The sequence below is a fragment of the Sturnus vulgaris genome, chromosome 19 (assembly GCF_052056855.1).
Source record: "Sturnus vulgaris isolate bStuVul1 chromosome 19, bStuVul1.hap1, whole genome shotgun sequence".
Classification (NCBI taxonomy): Eukaryota; Metazoa; Chordata; class Aves; order Passeriformes; family Sturnidae; genus Sturnus; species Sturnus vulgaris.
The window spans coordinates 2448743-2465119 of NC_142261.1; the positions used below are offsets into that span (position 1 = coordinate 2448743).

At 47.4% G+C, this 16377-nt stretch overlaps 1 protein-coding gene across 7 annotated transcripts in view; it reads left to right on the forward strand.

Annotated features, from left to right (window-relative positions):
• Positions 1–1487: 1487 nt before the first annotated feature.
• The window catches only part of PITPNM2 (phosphatidylinositol transfer protein membrane associated 2), a 124722-nt gene continuing 109832 nt past the window's right edge, over positions 1488–16377 (forward strand). For 2 of the 7 annotated variants that reach the window (XM_014874914.2, XM_088176097.1), the window contains exon 1: positions 15875–16142. The gene's annotated coding sequence lies outside the window, so the exon portion shown is untranslated. Of the gene's footprint in view, positions 1537–2893; positions 3464–15871; positions 16143–16377 lie in introns of those variants that run through there. The other 5 variants (XM_014874906.2, XM_014874907.2, XM_014874905.2 and 2 more) reach the window with 5 other exon arrangements.

Consider the following 16377-nt stretch of genomic DNA (forward strand, 5'->3'; position numbering starts at 1 on the left):
AAGCACCAAAAACTGGGACACGGGGAGCATTTACTGTGGGAGCCAGGATTGTGCTGGCCCTGCCCTTTGCTGGACATTGTCCTTTTGTTTTTAATCCCCTTTCAACTTCCCCTTAACACGGGGATATTGCATTGTTCTCTCTTTGAGGACACATAAGGATTTCCAGATAACCAGAGAAGCTTTTGCTTCCTCTTTGGAGGACTTTACTCATCTTCCTCTCGTGTTCTCACCTGACACTTCCCATCTATGTTGGCATTTATCTCCTTTCCACACCTACAAGGTCCTGCCTGGAGCCCGAGGATCTCCTCTGCCTCAGTCTGTCCTTGCAAGACACTCCCATACCGAGTTTTCTCTATGATAATAAACATTTCAACTCCTCCAGCTCTGAGATTTAAACTTTGGAAAATAAAATTTCTGTTTGTTCACATCTCTAGAAAGCAAATTAAAGAAGTTGTAGCAGTGATAGGTTTAGGCATAATCTGCCTCCTAACGTGGACTACAACTCGGTGTGGCAATGCAGGAACAGTTACAAAACAAACTGCGAGTGTTTTGGCTTTGCAGAGAGGGAAGAAGGGCTGGGATGATGCATCCTGAGTGAAAAACAACCGCAGGAAATTAACAAAGGTTTAAAAGGCCATGGTAAATTTCACCGCAGTTTCATCGTAAATTTCACCGTAAATTTCTTTTCTGAGTTTCTGAATAAAACAATCGCTGAACTTTTTGAGATTTTTTTTTTCCCCCGCTAAGCTTTGTAGACAATAAAATTCGAGGAGTCACCAGCGCTGCTCTGGGGGCAGGTGAGGGCAGGGCGCGGGCTGGGGCTCGGTACGCGCCGTTACCTCCCTGCGGGCACCGGGACCGGCAGCGAGCGGGACAACGAGCCCGACGCGGGGCGGCGAGCGGAGGAGGGCGGTGCCAGCCCCGGGGATCCCCGCTCGTTCCCCTCTCTCTCGTTCCCCTCTCTTTCTCCGCTCTTTCCCCGCTCGTTCCTCTCTCGTTCCCCGCTCGCTCCCCGCGCCGCCCGCGCCTTCCCCGCACGGCGGGGCGGTCCCGCTGCCCCGCGCTCCCCGCCGCGGCCGGCAGGCGGCGCCCTCGCCCCGCCCGCCCGCCCGGCTGAGGGAGCGCGGAGCGGCGCGGGGAAGGAAGTGGCGGCTCCCGGTGCTGCCGGTGTGCGGGGCTCGGCTGGGCTGGGCTGGGCTCGGCGGGTAAATCCGCACGGCCGCCGTGCCACGGCAGGGCAAGGGCAGTGCCAGAGCGGGGTTCTTCGCTTTTCCCGCTCCCTCCTCCCCCGCAGCTGCGGCGGCCCGCCCGCCTCGCCTTCCCCCCGCCTCCGCCGTCCCCGCGCCGCGGCAGCGCCGGCGGGCGAGGAGCTGCCCGCGCCCGGCCCGCCCGCGCCGGGGATTATGCCAGCGGTGCGCGGGTATGCCGGCAGGCAGCGACCCGTAGGCAGCAGCAGCCGCCGAGCCGCGGCGGCATCGGCAGCAGCAGCAGCAGCAGCAGCAGCAGGAGCCGCGGCCGCCGCGCCGGGAGCAGCCGGTGCGTGGCGGGGGGCGCTGAGGGCGGGCGGGTGGCGGCGGGGCGAGCACCGATACCTGGCGGACCCCGGGCCGGCCCGGCCGTGCCTTGGAGGGGACGGGAGCCGCGGCGGGCCCCAGGAGAGCTGAGCTGGGCTGGCCGGGCCCGCGGAGGGGCCGGTGCGGCTGGGGGGCCCCTCCCGGGACCGCGGAACGGCCCCCGCGGGCCGCGGCGGGTCCCGGCCGGCACCTGGAGGCTGCCGCGGCCTGAGCAGGGCCGGGCTGTCCGTCCTCGCCCGGGATGCGGCGGTAAAAGTTTCCCGATGGAGCAGTCGGTGACCGGGAGGGCCCCGCAGCCATGGCAGCGCCCGGCACCGCACGCCAGGGACGCGGGACCGCAGCCCCGCGCTGCCGAGGTCCGGCGTGTGGCACAGCCGGTGTCGGGCTGTCCCTGTGCTGGCGGCTTGCGGGCACAGACTCCGCTCCGTGCCCGCGGGGACAGCCGGGGACGAGCGGACGGACGGACGGACCGAGCACCCTCCGCACCGGGTCGCGGCACCCGGAGGTTCGGGGCGGTCATGGCCCGAGGCCGGAGCCAGCCCCCGGGAGAGCTCCGTCCTGGCCTCCTTCCTCGGGTACCGCATCTCCGAGCCTTGAATTTCACCGAATTCGGCTCTGGCAGAGGTCCCCGGTGGAGGTTTTGTCGTGCGGTGTCCCAGGAGCCCCTCGGACGGGGCCTGGCCCTGGGGAGGGGGTGAAGGTGCTGCCCGCGGCTGCTCCCATCCCTGTGGGAGAAGAGGGTGAGACCCTCGGCAGCCTCAAAGAATAAATGTCCGTGACTGGTTATAGCTGAGGGACAGCCCCGTGAGCTTTCGGGGCTCGAGACCCCGCCGTGCCAGGGCACTGCTGGGTGGTGACTGGGAGCTGGCCGTGCTCCTTAGCGGTGCTTTTCCTTGCGGGAGTAGGAGAAAGAGATTCTTCCCTTTTGAAGGAGCAGAATGCCAATTCCTTAGTTGGATGATGGGCTGCAAGAGGGGATTCTTTTAGCTAGGCCTGGCAGTCCTTTCTCCTGGCCTCCCCATCCCTTGACAGAAGGGGTCCTGCCTGGTGTTCCCGAACAACCTTGGGCTCTATCATGGAGCGTGTTGCTGCTGTCCTACGGCTACAGCATGAACAGCTCCAGCTTTTTGCCCAGCTGAGGGAGGGTTAAATCCCTTCCTTCACCTCCTCCCCAGACTCTCCTGCTTCACTGAAGGAGCAGAAGCACAGAGTGTGCTGAGGTGCTCGGGCTGGGAGCATCATTCAGAGGAGTGCCCTGCTCAGTCAGCCACCCGAGTCAGTCCTGTCACATTTCAAGCTTGAATCCCACGACTGAGGTGAAGTCTATTTAAACTGTGTATTTAAGCAAAACAAAAAGTTTCTTCATGTGTTGGTACCTGCTCTAAAGTGAGAGCTTCCATCTTCTCCGTGCTCTGTGCGTCTGGAAGCTGCTAAGTGGGAATTGGATGTCAGGAGGCGTTTTCAGCCTTTGAAGACATAATCTGGGAGTGCTCAGCTCTGAACAGGACAGTGGCAATAGATCAGCCTGTGTGGACATGAGGATGTGAATAGGCGGGTGTTTGAGGGCATGTCAGAATATCAGTGGCTGTAGGACTCCTTATCCCCCCCCGATGGCACCGATTCCTGCTCCGTGCCCACATCTTTTTGCTCGTGCTGTATTTTTATCGCGTGGTTTATTTTTGTCGTGACTGCCTTGTGCTCCCGAGTAACACAAGACGACTGACTGCCTTACAGAGTTCAGCACTGGCTTCTGGGCCAGGGGTTTCCCCGCCTTCCCCCCCAGTGTTGAATAGGAGACTGCTGTTCGCAGCCCTTTTCCCTGTTTTCCTGGGGCAGACCTCGTGCCGCCGGTGGCTGATGGATCTCGGAGTGCCTGGTTATTCTGACAGGTAACCAGCTCCTTGTTTTGGCCGCGGGCTGCTCGGGAATTGAAACGCCTCCTCGGGATACACAGAATCAAGGATGGCCAGGCATGAAAGCACGGTTGCAGACTTGTCCTGGCTTGTTGTTTGTCTCAGGATTTCTGCTTTGTGGTCCTTGCAGTGTGTTCTGGTTGTGGCAGCATCTCTGAGAGGGGAAGGATGAGCAGCCCGGGCTGGGAACGCAGCTTGTGCTGCTTTTGATGGAGCAGACTTCTGGTAGGCTGCTGGGCTTCATTAATCATATTTAAGTTTCTATCACTAACTTTTAATTAAAAGCATAGTTGATACCACTTTAATGAACGTACAGATGTTAGCTATCTTCATGCATAAAAATGCTTTTTAATTCCCTTACTATTCCCTTTATGGCCCTTAGATGCTTTTGTTGCCATCTAAACCGTGTACAGTAGCAGCTGTTTATCTTCTTAATAAAACTTTTTCTAGCGTCTGTGTTCGGGAAACAGTAATGGTTTGAGTAAACAATTCCCTGGTATCCTTTAACAATATTTTTTTTAAGAACTTGGCAGAAAGGATCAGAAGTGGTTCCTAAATAGTGAACTCCAAGGCTCTTGCTGACTATAGCCCTGAGCCTAATGTAAGTCACCTGAAACTGTTGGTTGTTCTCAGGCATATGTGAGGTGATGAAGAAAATAAGAAGCCCTCAGTGTATGACTTTTGATTCTGATGAGCTTCACGAGGATCTTTTCCCCAAATGACAACTTCTTATTAAAATATCTTTTCTATTTTGGGTTTGCTGCTGATGGTGTATGTCAATGCTTTGTCGCTTGTTGTGCATCTAACAGCCTGAGCATTTATTGTGATTTACCATCTGGCACGTGGGAGTTTTATCTAACTTCTCATTTTACTTGACAGCAACCAGTTTGGAAAGACCTTGTCCTGATTTTTTTTTCCCCCTAATAGAAATTCTCAAAACTTAAAACTGACAGTGGGGCTAAAAGGTTTTGAATTTAAAGAATTACTCTATTTTTATTCACGAATTGTTACTGCTTCTGTGAGCTGGCCAAAGAAAGAAGCAGCACATCCCTCAAGTGAGCTAATTTAAAGAAGGTTCCTCCAATTAGTCCTAAGGAGCATTAATCTCCCCTCTGCATTCAAATAAAACTCTTGTCATTTAGTTGCTGTCTTGGCAGCCTGAGTGGAAGGCTTTGGAAAATGGCAAGTGAAAGCTGATGCTCGCTCCTGAGTACAGTTTGACTCATGCCTTTCATGCATATTCACCATAATGTCCTGTTCCAGGACCAGCCAGATCCCTCGAGACACATTTCTTCTTTTAAGGTGTTTTTCTTTTAGGCTTCCTCTTATTAGAGACTCAAAAAAGAGGAGAGGCTGGAAACAGGCATCGATGTGTCGCTTTGCTTTATTTCTGTTTTCTTAGAAGGAAAAAGCAACCCATGGTTTTCTTTAACAGTCAATTTCTCTAAATGGTGAAGATGCCTTCTCATTTAATTTTAAAACTGGCTGACGTAGGGCGTGATGCAATTAATATTTCTGTTTATCTCCCCAAATTGGTAAAATATGCCTAAATTTAATTTTGAGCCCGAAAGCATCTTATAAACAAAAATGTGCTGTAGTTTTCAGTGTGAATGGAAATGGAATAATTAATGGGGGGGAGGGAATAAATAAAACACTTTTTATTTATAACTTTTTTTCCTGGGTGTTGGAGGAAATCCAAGTGCCACAAGATTGTACTGGGGCAGAGTCTGTCTGAGCTCACCCACGATCTGAAAGGGAAAGTGGCTTCTCTAATTGTGGTGTCCATGCCAAGAGTCCTAGGAAAATTTAAATGAACAAAGTAATGGATGGTATTTGGATGTTCTTAATGTAAGAAGAAAACAATCTAGCCTGGGGCTGGCCCAGAACCTGTCACTACAGGGAGTTCTAATTAGCACGATGCCCAGTCAATAGAGCTCCTGAAGTCAGGCTTGTGCATTTTCCATAGGAAAGAGGACAGGGTTTGCTGGTGTGATTGTATAGCGGTTTTAATTTTTTCTTTTAATTAAACTGATACTTCTTAGATGCTCACAGCAAAATGCTTCAGTAAATCCCACCGGAGAATTTAGAAACCAGTTGGAAAAAGGTGTCTTTCATTTTGGAGGAGAGAGGGGGAGGTGCAGGGGACCTCCTGAGGGATGGCAGGATCTGGAGACAGAGCTGCTTCCCCTTCCTGCAGCTCTTCCTGAGTGTGTGACACAGGGCCAGGCTTCAGAGGGGAGAACAAACAAGAGGCTGCCCAGGCAAGTGGAGATAAATAGTTTTTGGGCAGCTCTGGGTGCAGGGAAGAAATGCAGTTGGCACAGGGCTAAAACGTGCCCTGGGGAGCTCGGCCACACCTGAGCTGATCCAGCAAGGAGGTGCTGGCTTTGCAGGGAGAGGCCACCCAGGAGGGAAACGGGAGGGAAAGCAGCGCCTTCCTGCCCTGGGCTTCCCGTGCCAGGGGTGGCGAGGAGGATGAGCAGGACCCCGGGCCAGTGAAGGGTGGGGGCCTGGCAGGGCTGCGGGAGCGGCCGTGCGGGGTCATTGTCCCGGCAGCCTCGGACCTGGCAGCGGGCAGGGACATGCCAGCGCCCTGAGTGTGCCCAGGGTGCCACCGAGGGCAGGGACAAAGCACACACCGCGGCTCAGGGAGGAGTGCTGATAGGAGCAGGGGCACCCACGGCAGCGTCTCGGTCTCCCAACAGCAGCACAGGCTGATTTTTGGCTTCTCCTGGCCCAGGTAGTGGCTGAGAACTCCAAATTCGGTTTTTTTTTTATCTGGCTTTAAACAGCCTCCAGAAAATCTTGCTCAGACAGATTTGAAGACCTACAACATCCAGAAATCTGCACCTCTGTGGACCTCAAGTTGTTTTCCTGCAAAAATAACCCAAGCCTGAATACTGAGTACCTTGGATAGCGAGGACTCTGCACAGCTTTTACAGTCCTGGCTTTGTGTGTTTGGACAGCTGAGGTTGGTGAGTGCTGAGATGTGGGCACGAATCTTAACACTGTCCTTGGATTAGGTGAACTGGAGGGAGTCCCTCGATGTGATGAGGAAAAAGTGATTTGCCACTCATGGCTTTCTTTAAACAGCTCAGTCTCCAGTCAGAGACCAGATACTGGGATTTCTACTCAGGGGTTTTCCACCAGTTTCTACGGTGGGAGGAGGGAACTGAGATCCAGAAAATCCAGTAGTGGAACAGAGGTTTTTTGCTGGGAGGGCACAGCTGGTGAGGACTTGGGGAAGAAAGCAGTGAATGAACTGCTGAAAGATTTGTAATTCATCATTGGGCAGGGAGGGATTCCTGTAGTGGACAGGGAAGCTAACTCTGATTTGTTTGGATTGCTGGCACTTACATAACAATCACGAAGCTTTGGGATACTAATTCAGGCTTAACCCTCAGAGCAGTGACCTGGGAAGGCATTTTAATGGCGTGATAACCAATTTGGAGGGTGGGAGTGTGTAATCACATCAGCACTGAGGTATCTGGGCACCGCAGGGGCGAGGCCACTTTATCTGGCTCCAAAGAAGTTTGGTATTTGCATGACTTAACTCTGGATGTGTGGAGGGGCCTTAATTCCATTATGTGCTTTAGAAGGTTATGGGAGGATTTCAGGTTTTTCTAGTACAGCCGTGGTAAACAGCAGTTCAGCTTCAGCTGTGTTTTGTACAGGTATTCATAAGGAGTTGGGTTTGGATCATTTTGTGTCTCTTTTCAGGTGATTTGGGTTGGAGTCAGAGTTATCCAGAGCAAAACCTGGAGGGCTGGAGGCATTTCTGGAAGGGTAAAAAAAAATAATGGGCTGCCATCAGCCACTACTTGTTTGGAAGGAACAGAAAAACAATATGCATTTGTATATATACGTTTTGTATACATCAGAGGACAATTAAATGGGAATAATTTCACTTGTAATTTGTTTCAAGATCAATACCATAACTTAAATAACCTTCTAAAGGTACAAACACAGTAGAATCACTTTCTCTATGTGGGTGGCTTACCTATTTTAATGTTGCCTTTTTTTTTACGAAGGAAATAGAGATTTTATATTTATCATATCAGATGAAATTGAAATCTAAATATTTACATCTTTTCACTGGATCTGAGGTTGAGCACCAGCTGTAGGCGTTGCCAAGCTGTTTAAGTTGTCTCCTCCACAGAGCAGGTTGATTTCTCCAGGCTGGTGGAGAGATGGAGCCTCGTGTTTCTGGCTCTTATTTTCTAGCCCATCTCTGCATCTGGAAATTCTTCCCTCTGTGGGCTCTGTGACCTGGCCTCACGTTCAGAGGGTGTTCCAGCCTAAACACGCTGAAACTAAACATGTGTTGTGTCCACCAGAACGCAGAGTGAACTGCAAGCTGTGAAACTGGAGGGGGAGTTTGGGATATGAGGATGTAAATAACTCAGAGATATTTGGTGGAAAAGAGCAGGAGGGGGAGGAAGGCCTCTTGCTTGCTTTTTCTCTGCCATCCCATCTCCTCAGTAACATTCTCTGTGCTCTTCACAAGCAAAGGTGGAGGATCTCTTCTGTCTTAAACAAGGGCAAACCAGGAACAGATGTAGGAAATGTTGCAGGCACAATTCAGCAGAAGAGACACTAAAATTCCTGAGGTTTCTGTCTCTGGTTTTGTTTCGCTTTCCTTGTTTCCCTGTTAATTTCTTGATCAGGCTTGACATGGGGCTTTTAGACTTCTGACCCACCAAAGTGAACTGCTGGAGAACACTTAGCCTGTTTTGTTCTCCCTCTCTTGTTTTTAAGGATCATTTATCCAGAATCACGGGACTCTTTGTTTGTCTAACCTGTCTCTGGATTGTAAAACACTGTTCGTGTTTTAACTTCAACAAACAGTAAACATCTTCCATCAGATATCCTCAAAAATGTGTTTAGCCTGGGCATAACTGTTTCTACTGGGACTAAAACAATTTTAATGCTCTCTTTTGCTTACATTTAATGCCTATAAAAAAGTTTTGTTTCAAAAGAGTCACCTTTATCTAGCACACTGCCAGTGTGAGAAGAAAGGGCATATTTGGACAAGCCTAGTTGAACAATTAAACTTTCTGGTTCAGCTTCTGTGTGTTGCCCTGGCTTCCCAGTTTTCATCTATCCTTTTGTTTTAGAGCAGGGAGAGATGGTTTGACTTGCCTTGCTGGGGTGAGCACTTTGATATCTTTAGGTCAGATCTTCTTCATGTCTGCCTAACATCTGGGCAGAGAGGATGGAGAGGAAAGAGCCTTCTGTCCTCCTGCCTGTTCCTTCATACAGGTACCTCGGCAGAAAAAGGAACTTGACATAAAGTGGAGATTTATTTCACTGTCTAATGGAGCATCTGTAGCATCAAAGACAGATGTCAGAGAATTTTCCCCCTCCCTGCTGTGTCTTTTGTTGTCTGAATGTCATTTTGCTGATAGAACTTGTGTTGTATTCCTTGTTATCGAAGTAGAACTGAAAAAAAGAGGTGATGCTTTGTCTTAAACATTGTTACCGAAATTATCAGCTAAACAGTGTTGAGTGAGGATATTAATTTCTGGTTTAAAGACTGAGTCTAATTTGGATTTCAGACCTCCCATTTTTCCTAAATCAAGTTTGTGGTAGCAGCAGCCATGAGTGTCAGTTTCTGATTATAAACACATTTGGAGCCACTAAAAACCTCCTTGAAATCAGTTTGACAACTGTTTGAGAACCACCTTTTTAATATTCCCAGCAAGTTCCCTGCTGAGGTCTTTTGCAGCAGCCTTGTAGATCTTGTAGATGTTAGTCTTTCCTGCATATTTTATTTTAACTTGCTCTTAAGCTTCCTAGGAGAATGCACATGGATAAGCTTTTCCAAGCTTTTTAAAAATTCATTTTTACATGGAAACCTGGGCTCAGTGAGATGAGAGTTGAGTGGAAATGGTTGTACTGTGCTGGGGGTGCTTGGTGCTCAGACCACCTTGCAGGGAGGCGCTTTTTGCTTTTGTTTAGGTTTTCTTGAGGCTAAATCCCAATTTCTCCCCACAGTTTCTGGCTCTGGTGGCTCTCTGGACCTGCAGGGGGGTGGAGTGTGCACCAAATCCATCACCATGGGACACAGTGGGATGGGCTGGGGGAGTTTTGGGCTGCACAGGCTCAGGTGGGAGGAGGGAAGGGAGATCGGCTGGTGCTGGTTTTTATTCCTGCAGCCCGTGACAGCTCTGAACCACCTGAAAGCTCCTCAGGGAGCATCACCCCAGGCCTGCTCTGCTTGCCCAGGGCTCTGCACTGCAGGGATCAAGGGATATTCCATCTGGAGGTGGGAAAAACAACCCTGGCAGCCTTTGTTTCTTCGAGGCTGGCAGCAGAAGCAGAGTCAGGGACATATTTCCATTTGACTCATCCCTTGTTGAGATGGTGACACCCTTGAGTCACATTAAAAACGAGACCTTGTAGCTGAATTGGCACATCACAGAGCAGGTGTTTGCTGGGGTTTTGGGGGGTTTGTCCTTGTTAAGAAAATTATTTTCCTGTTTGCTGAGGTGGGATGAAATTGATTAATGGTGTTGCTGTTGTCCTGGGTTAAAAATAACAGGAGAAACCTGATTCAGGTGGAATGCTGGAAGTTAGCTGTCAAGATAACCTGCTTGAAATAGTTGTAAAGGCCTAAAAAATAAAATAAAATAATCAAAAGATGAGTGCCCAGTAGCCAGATGGTTGGAAGAGAACACCCCACGATCAATGAGGCAATATGTAAATATTTTCGATCATTACCACAGTACTGCTGTGTTGACATTGAAATTCAGAGTGTTATTCTGTGGGACTCCTCATTGATCAGCAGATGAGCTCTGATAAAACAGAGGATGAAAGCACAATACTGAGCATTATTATGGATTGTGGATTTCATTGACAAGGACAGGCTTCCATCAAGGGTTAGGAATGGATTTCAAACTCTCTTTAAGCACGTTACTGAGCCACTGTGCTCCTTCCCTGGCTGTCAGCTACCCATTAAATGGTGTTTTATTTCTTGAGCTGCTTTATTTAAGATGAAATACTGCATAATTGACTAATTTTTCTGTGCTAATTGCCGCATTTATGTGGGAAGGGGCAAGGTGGAAGCTGACATAGAGTTCTCTGCTTGAAATATACTTGACTAGAAATGACTGGAAAATAATAGCAAACAGCTGAATTAATTTTTTTTTTCCCTAAGAAAGATCCTCCTGAAAGCTGGTTGTAGAGACCCTGTCTGGCTGAGTCACTTAGAAACCTTCATGGGGTGATAGCATTCTCATGAATAAAACATGAAATGCCTTTGGCATACACAGGTGCTGAACCCACCCAGAGGCTTTTTTCTTTTTTTTTTCTTTTCCTTCTCATTTAAAAAAAAAAATCATCGGTTTTACTGCTCTCAGAGGGGAGTCTGAAGCTTGACACTAAATAGGCTCTTTTGAAAGCTGCTTTTTAAGATCTGCACACCCCAAAGCAATCCCAGTGCCAAGCAGGGGCTGCTGGTTCCTGGGATGTCACCCTGGAGGCAGGAGGGAGGTTTGGGAAGGTGTGTGGGGAACAGGTTGCCATCTTTGTGTGGTATTAAATGTGACTCTTCCTCTTTTATGTAGACTGCTATGAGGTTCCTAAAAATCTTGTAAGGGTGCATATAGAATGTAGAATTTGGGGTTTTTAAAAATATTTTTTCTTGTAGTTGATCAGAGCAATGGGTTGTAATACTTCCCATTTCATATAAGGGAATAAAGACATTTATGAAAGGATTAATAACTTCTAAAGAAGGAGGGAGAGGACTCTTGGCACATGAAAAGCTCATTATAGCTACAGCAGGATCCAGAGCTCAGGCAGCTCCTGGAAGCATTTTGCTGTTTGTTTTCCCTCCCTTTCCCTTGGGTCTGGCTGCTCGCAGTGCGGCCAGGACCTTGTGCTCCTTTGGGAATGTAACCCCGGGGCACGTGGAGGGTCCAGATGCTACAAACATCAGAGAGGGAAAAAAGGTCTCAGTGCCTTTCCAAGCTGCTCGTATTTTCCAGTTAACTGCTGCATTTCTCTTGCATATTGATTAATTTCCTGGCACGTTCTGGAGCCTGTTCCTCCGATTAGAGTTCTTCAGGATTTTGAATTTATTTCCCTGTGGTTTGTTGATTTTTAGTTGCTCACTTATATCCCCTTAGTGCTTTGGGGTGGCTGCTAGAACAGAAACCACCTTTTCTGAGGATAAAGGGCTCTGGAGACTCTCTGTGGTCTGAAACTGATGCTCCTAAACCATGGGCATGTGGTGTTTAACCACAGCTGACACTCGGTAGAGCTTAGAATTTATTCATGCAGATTGGGCAAGAGCAGGAGGCTGAGCTGGACCAGCTGTGATGGTCATGAGGAGCACTTGTGCTGGTTCATTTCTCCCTGCAAGACGGTGCTGTCAGTGCCTCTGCCTTTGCAGAAGCATTTTTATTTTCTGTGCTTGGCAGGGCTCTGTTGCCCGAAGCCACTGAGTTGTGGTTTGGGGTTTTCACCAGGTGTGTTTGTCCAGGTCATGGTGAGGTGGGAGCTCTGCCTGTCCCACCAGTATAAAGTGATTGAGTGGTGGCAGCGTTGGTACCTCCTGGAAGGAAAGTGAAGTGCAGCACATCAGTTCAGCACAGAAGCCTTCAGAAGCCAGCAGAAAGCATCTTATAATTAATTAATCATCCTCCATGGAAAGGTAAATGCCAGTTCTGTTAGTGCAATGTGGTGTTTTCAACATTGGCTCTAAAAAACCAGCCGTGTGCCACCTCTGCCTCTTTGCAAAAGATATTTACATGTGAATCTGTCTATTAATAGCTGTGGTCTGCTTTCCTGTGCCTCGGGTGCTGCTGAGCTGTGGTGCTGCTCCAGAACCAGACGTGGGCTTTGATTCGGTTCTGGGCTGCTCCAGTGCCCCGAGGCTTCCCTGGGGAGATGCTTCCCTGAAAGCCTTTCGAGGAAGGGAGAGAGAGTTTGTAACGTTCCTCTTTGCAAATCACCCATAATAAAAATGTTGTTGCAGCCTTTTGGGAGCTCTTGCATTAACTCACATTTCTGTGTTTTTGTTGTGTTGCTTTTTCCTGGTGGTTTGGACAAATGTGCCCCTTGTTTAACAATGCTGAATCCTCCCACACTTCGGGAGTTTAATTTTAAAGCAGAAGCAATTTTAACTGTGTACTTGATTTCCGTTTAGCACAAAATGTTTCCGAAATGCAGACAGGGTTAATGATTATAAAAGAGGATGAAAATCTGACAATTTTTAAGTTTAAATTTTGCCTTGGTAATCTGTTCTCACACCTAAAAATAAGTAAATTAAGAATAGCATCAGTGAGGCCTCTGCAAACTGCAGTGACTTTAAAAAGTGATGACTTGGGAATACAGTCAAGGTGAATTGTTTATGATAATTCCAGAAAACAAGTTTCATAAATACCATAATGTCCTAGGCTACATTAATTATCTATTACTTTTAGTGTTTGCTGTAGAGAAAATGCCAATGTTTCTGTTTTCCCAGAGGCAGTACTTTCAGTTTCTCTTGTACAGAAATGTTTTTGCTTTTAATCACTTTTGATTGCAGTACCATTAACAAGTGTGCAGAGAACCCAGTTTTTCTGTTTGGAACAATTGCTATGGACTTACTGTCACTGAAAAGAAGAACTTTTATCATCCTCTCCTAATCTACCACACAGGAAAAAAACCCAACCCCAGAACAAAAAAGAATAAAGGAGGTAGGAAGGTTTGATTTTTCTTAACTGGAGGAGGCTTTGTGGTTGCCCTTGCAGGTTTACAGGTACCCTGGGGGGCTTTAAGATTGGCCTCACCCAAACTCTGAAACCCTTTGAAGCCCTGTGTCCAGGCCCTGCTAATTCTGAGAACTGTTCCCTGCTCAGCAAAGCTAGGCAGAGAGAGAGCAGGACCCTGCTCTGACTCCATTTTTTACAATTTATTTACTAAAGCGTGGGTTTTAGTGGATGGTTCTTTTGGGAGGATGGTGTCTGGCATATCCAGCACTTAGAGAGACTTGTCTTGCTTGTGGGAAATGGGGAAAGAATGGATATGGACAAATCCCAATGCACTTGAAGAGTGAATTATTCTATAACCTGTAAAAATTGGTAAGGCTCAATCAGACTGGATGTGTATTGAATTTAAAACTATATAGCTGTAATGAATCCTTTTAAAAGAGAAAGGTAATGTGAGGATTCTTATTTACTTGCAAATCATAATGGTAGAATGGCTAAAAGGACTAATGAAATACTTGCTTTCATGAAAAGGCATTTAAAATTCAAAGGCACAGCAAGATTAAAATGTTATATTTAAATATATTTCCATCAAACAGATTTGAATAGTTGCTTTAGAGAGAAAGTTCTTTGGTCTTTGCATCATCATATTGTATATAACAGCAGGAGAAGAAACACTTTACATTTCATTTTATGAAAAGAATTTTTGCTTAGAGCATTCCTTAAGAATTTAGTGGGTTAATTCTGCCCCAAAACGTACACACAAAATCCTGGCACAGGTATCAGATCATTGAACATTTTTTCTGCAGTTATAAAGAGGATGTAATTTTAAAAGTAATGATGATTTTCAGTGTTAATTTTGTTGTGAGCCTGAAGAACTAATTTTATTTATCTTCTGGTCTTGACTGTATTAATGTTGGCAGCAAGATCAATAGTCAATGAAAGAAAAGAAAGCTAAGATTCAGTTTCAGATAAATTCTGATTGGATCCTAAACCACAGGGCCACAGACTGGACCTGTGGTTTCCAGTTCTGACAGATCCAATCTAAAAGCTACATCACGATTTTGAGATAGGTTAAGCAACTTGATGCCCAAGACTTTCAGCAACACTATTATTATTATTATTATTAATTATTATTATTATTATTATTTATTACCACCCAGCCTGGGAAAGCAGAAGTGGCATTTGGGCTCTATGTGCTTGGCTTAGCTGTGAATCAGCAAATGACGTTAATAAGCATTTGTGGACTAAATATATTTTTAAGCTGTCTGGCTGCTTGCTCTTGGTGAGATTTCTGAGATTAATGGTCCTGAAATGTTACTCACGTTTGCTCTTCCTCCAGGATGAATCTGACCTGTGCAAGCACTATTATATTTTTTAAATTGCTGTGCAAGAAGTTACAAGAGTGAAGATCAGTTACTGTTTTTTTTTAAGCTCTTGGCAAGACATAAATTTATGTTAACTGAAGCAGGGTTTGCAGCTGAAGGTATTGATGGTTTTCCCAAGCATTTCAGGTTCTTTAGGGGAAGGAACAGAGTGTATTGATGTTTTATGTATTTTTTGTGTAACTCTTTGGTAGCAGGTACTGGTGTTGAGGCTTGGATCCAAGTCCCAGTCAAGATGTGCTTTTATTTTTGTGGTTGTGGACCCAGATTTGCATGTTCTGGTGCAAAATACAACCCCTGCTTCTGGGAAGGAGAACTGGGAAGGACAACTGTGCCCTTTGTGACCTGAAGGGATATTTCTACTGATGGGGAGTTCAGTGAGATAGAGATAATTTCAGTGTGAGCATGTGGGTTTTGGGGTTCCACAGCTGACTTGTGGGATGTACCTCAACATTCCCTACCCCATCACCTGTTAGACCAGTGCTGAGAGAGCCCCGACTCTGCTCTGGCTGCTGCTTGGAGGGCAGAGAAACAAGGATAAGCCAAGACATTAAAGAAGACCTAAAGGAATCTGGATATGCTTGGGGAGATCATCAGTAGAATGGAGAGCACACGTGTGTGCCCTAAAGTGCAACCCAGCTGCTTTAAAAGCAGCATTGAAACAGTTTGCAGTGGTTGGAGGGTGAAGATGAGACTGCCTGAAGGAATCTCCTGGAAAGGCATCAGGGCTGCTTGCAATGATGAGCAAAGCAATAACTTGCTCTGCAGGCAGCATTACAGGTTCCCCCTGACAAAATCAGCCTTGGGGAGAGCAGGTGGCTGCAGTAGGAGTGGAAATGGGGTGCCTGGGCTTTCCTGACCTGGATTTGCCCTCCTGGGTGCTGCTGGTTCACCAGCCCTTTGTTCCCTGTGGGAGCTGCTGTCTCCTTGCTCCTCCGGGTGTGGAAGGATCTGTGGGGATTCCAAGGGCTGCTCCAGCTCTGCTTCCACCCTCAAATGTGGGATCCTGCCCGGGCTCTGAAGGCTCCCTGGAATAATCTGTGATGTGCTGGGTCTGTCTGTGGTGATGTCTCCTCCGTGGAAGTCATTGAGCTCTGAGTTTAGAAGGGAAATGCTTTGAGGAGAAGTGTTGTACAGAGGGCACGTGAGAGTGGTCAGTGCAACTCGTGTGTTTCTTCTTCTCTTTTTTTTCTCCTTCTTAATTTCCATGAGTTAGAGATGACGATGACTCATGGTTTGGAACACACTTTAAATCCCTGAGGTGCTCATTGCCGCCTACTATCACGTATTGAATTTCTGACATACCGGAGGGATGTTTGCAGAGAAACTCTGATGTGCAATTATAAAATGTTGTAGCTTTATGTTGTTTGCATAGAAGCCATTAGCATGGTGTAACTGGAAAAATAATGCAGCTTTATTCTTGCTCTTGATTTCCCATGGGTATGGCAGTTCAGCAACTGTGTTCTGTCTTTTTCTAGGATGTTGACACATGTGGACCAACAGTGACATCCTTTTTCAGCAATGCTGTCTTTGCTCCCTCCTGCATTCAGAAGCATCTAGAGAGATTTTTTGCAGAAGGTAGGTTCTGACATTTCAGCTGGATGGCTGTTTCTTTTTCTTCTGGGTTAGGAAAAACAATTTAGATGTTACTAGGGAGAATGGTAGTTTATCTGAGGGATACTAAGTCGCTGCTGGTGAGAGGGGATGAACCTTAGTTTGGGTTCCACTTGCATAAATGCTTGGGGAAAATGTGATAAAATGGAGGCTGGAAAATGGCTGCAAGAGCTCCTTGAGAAGGGCTTGGCAGTCACAG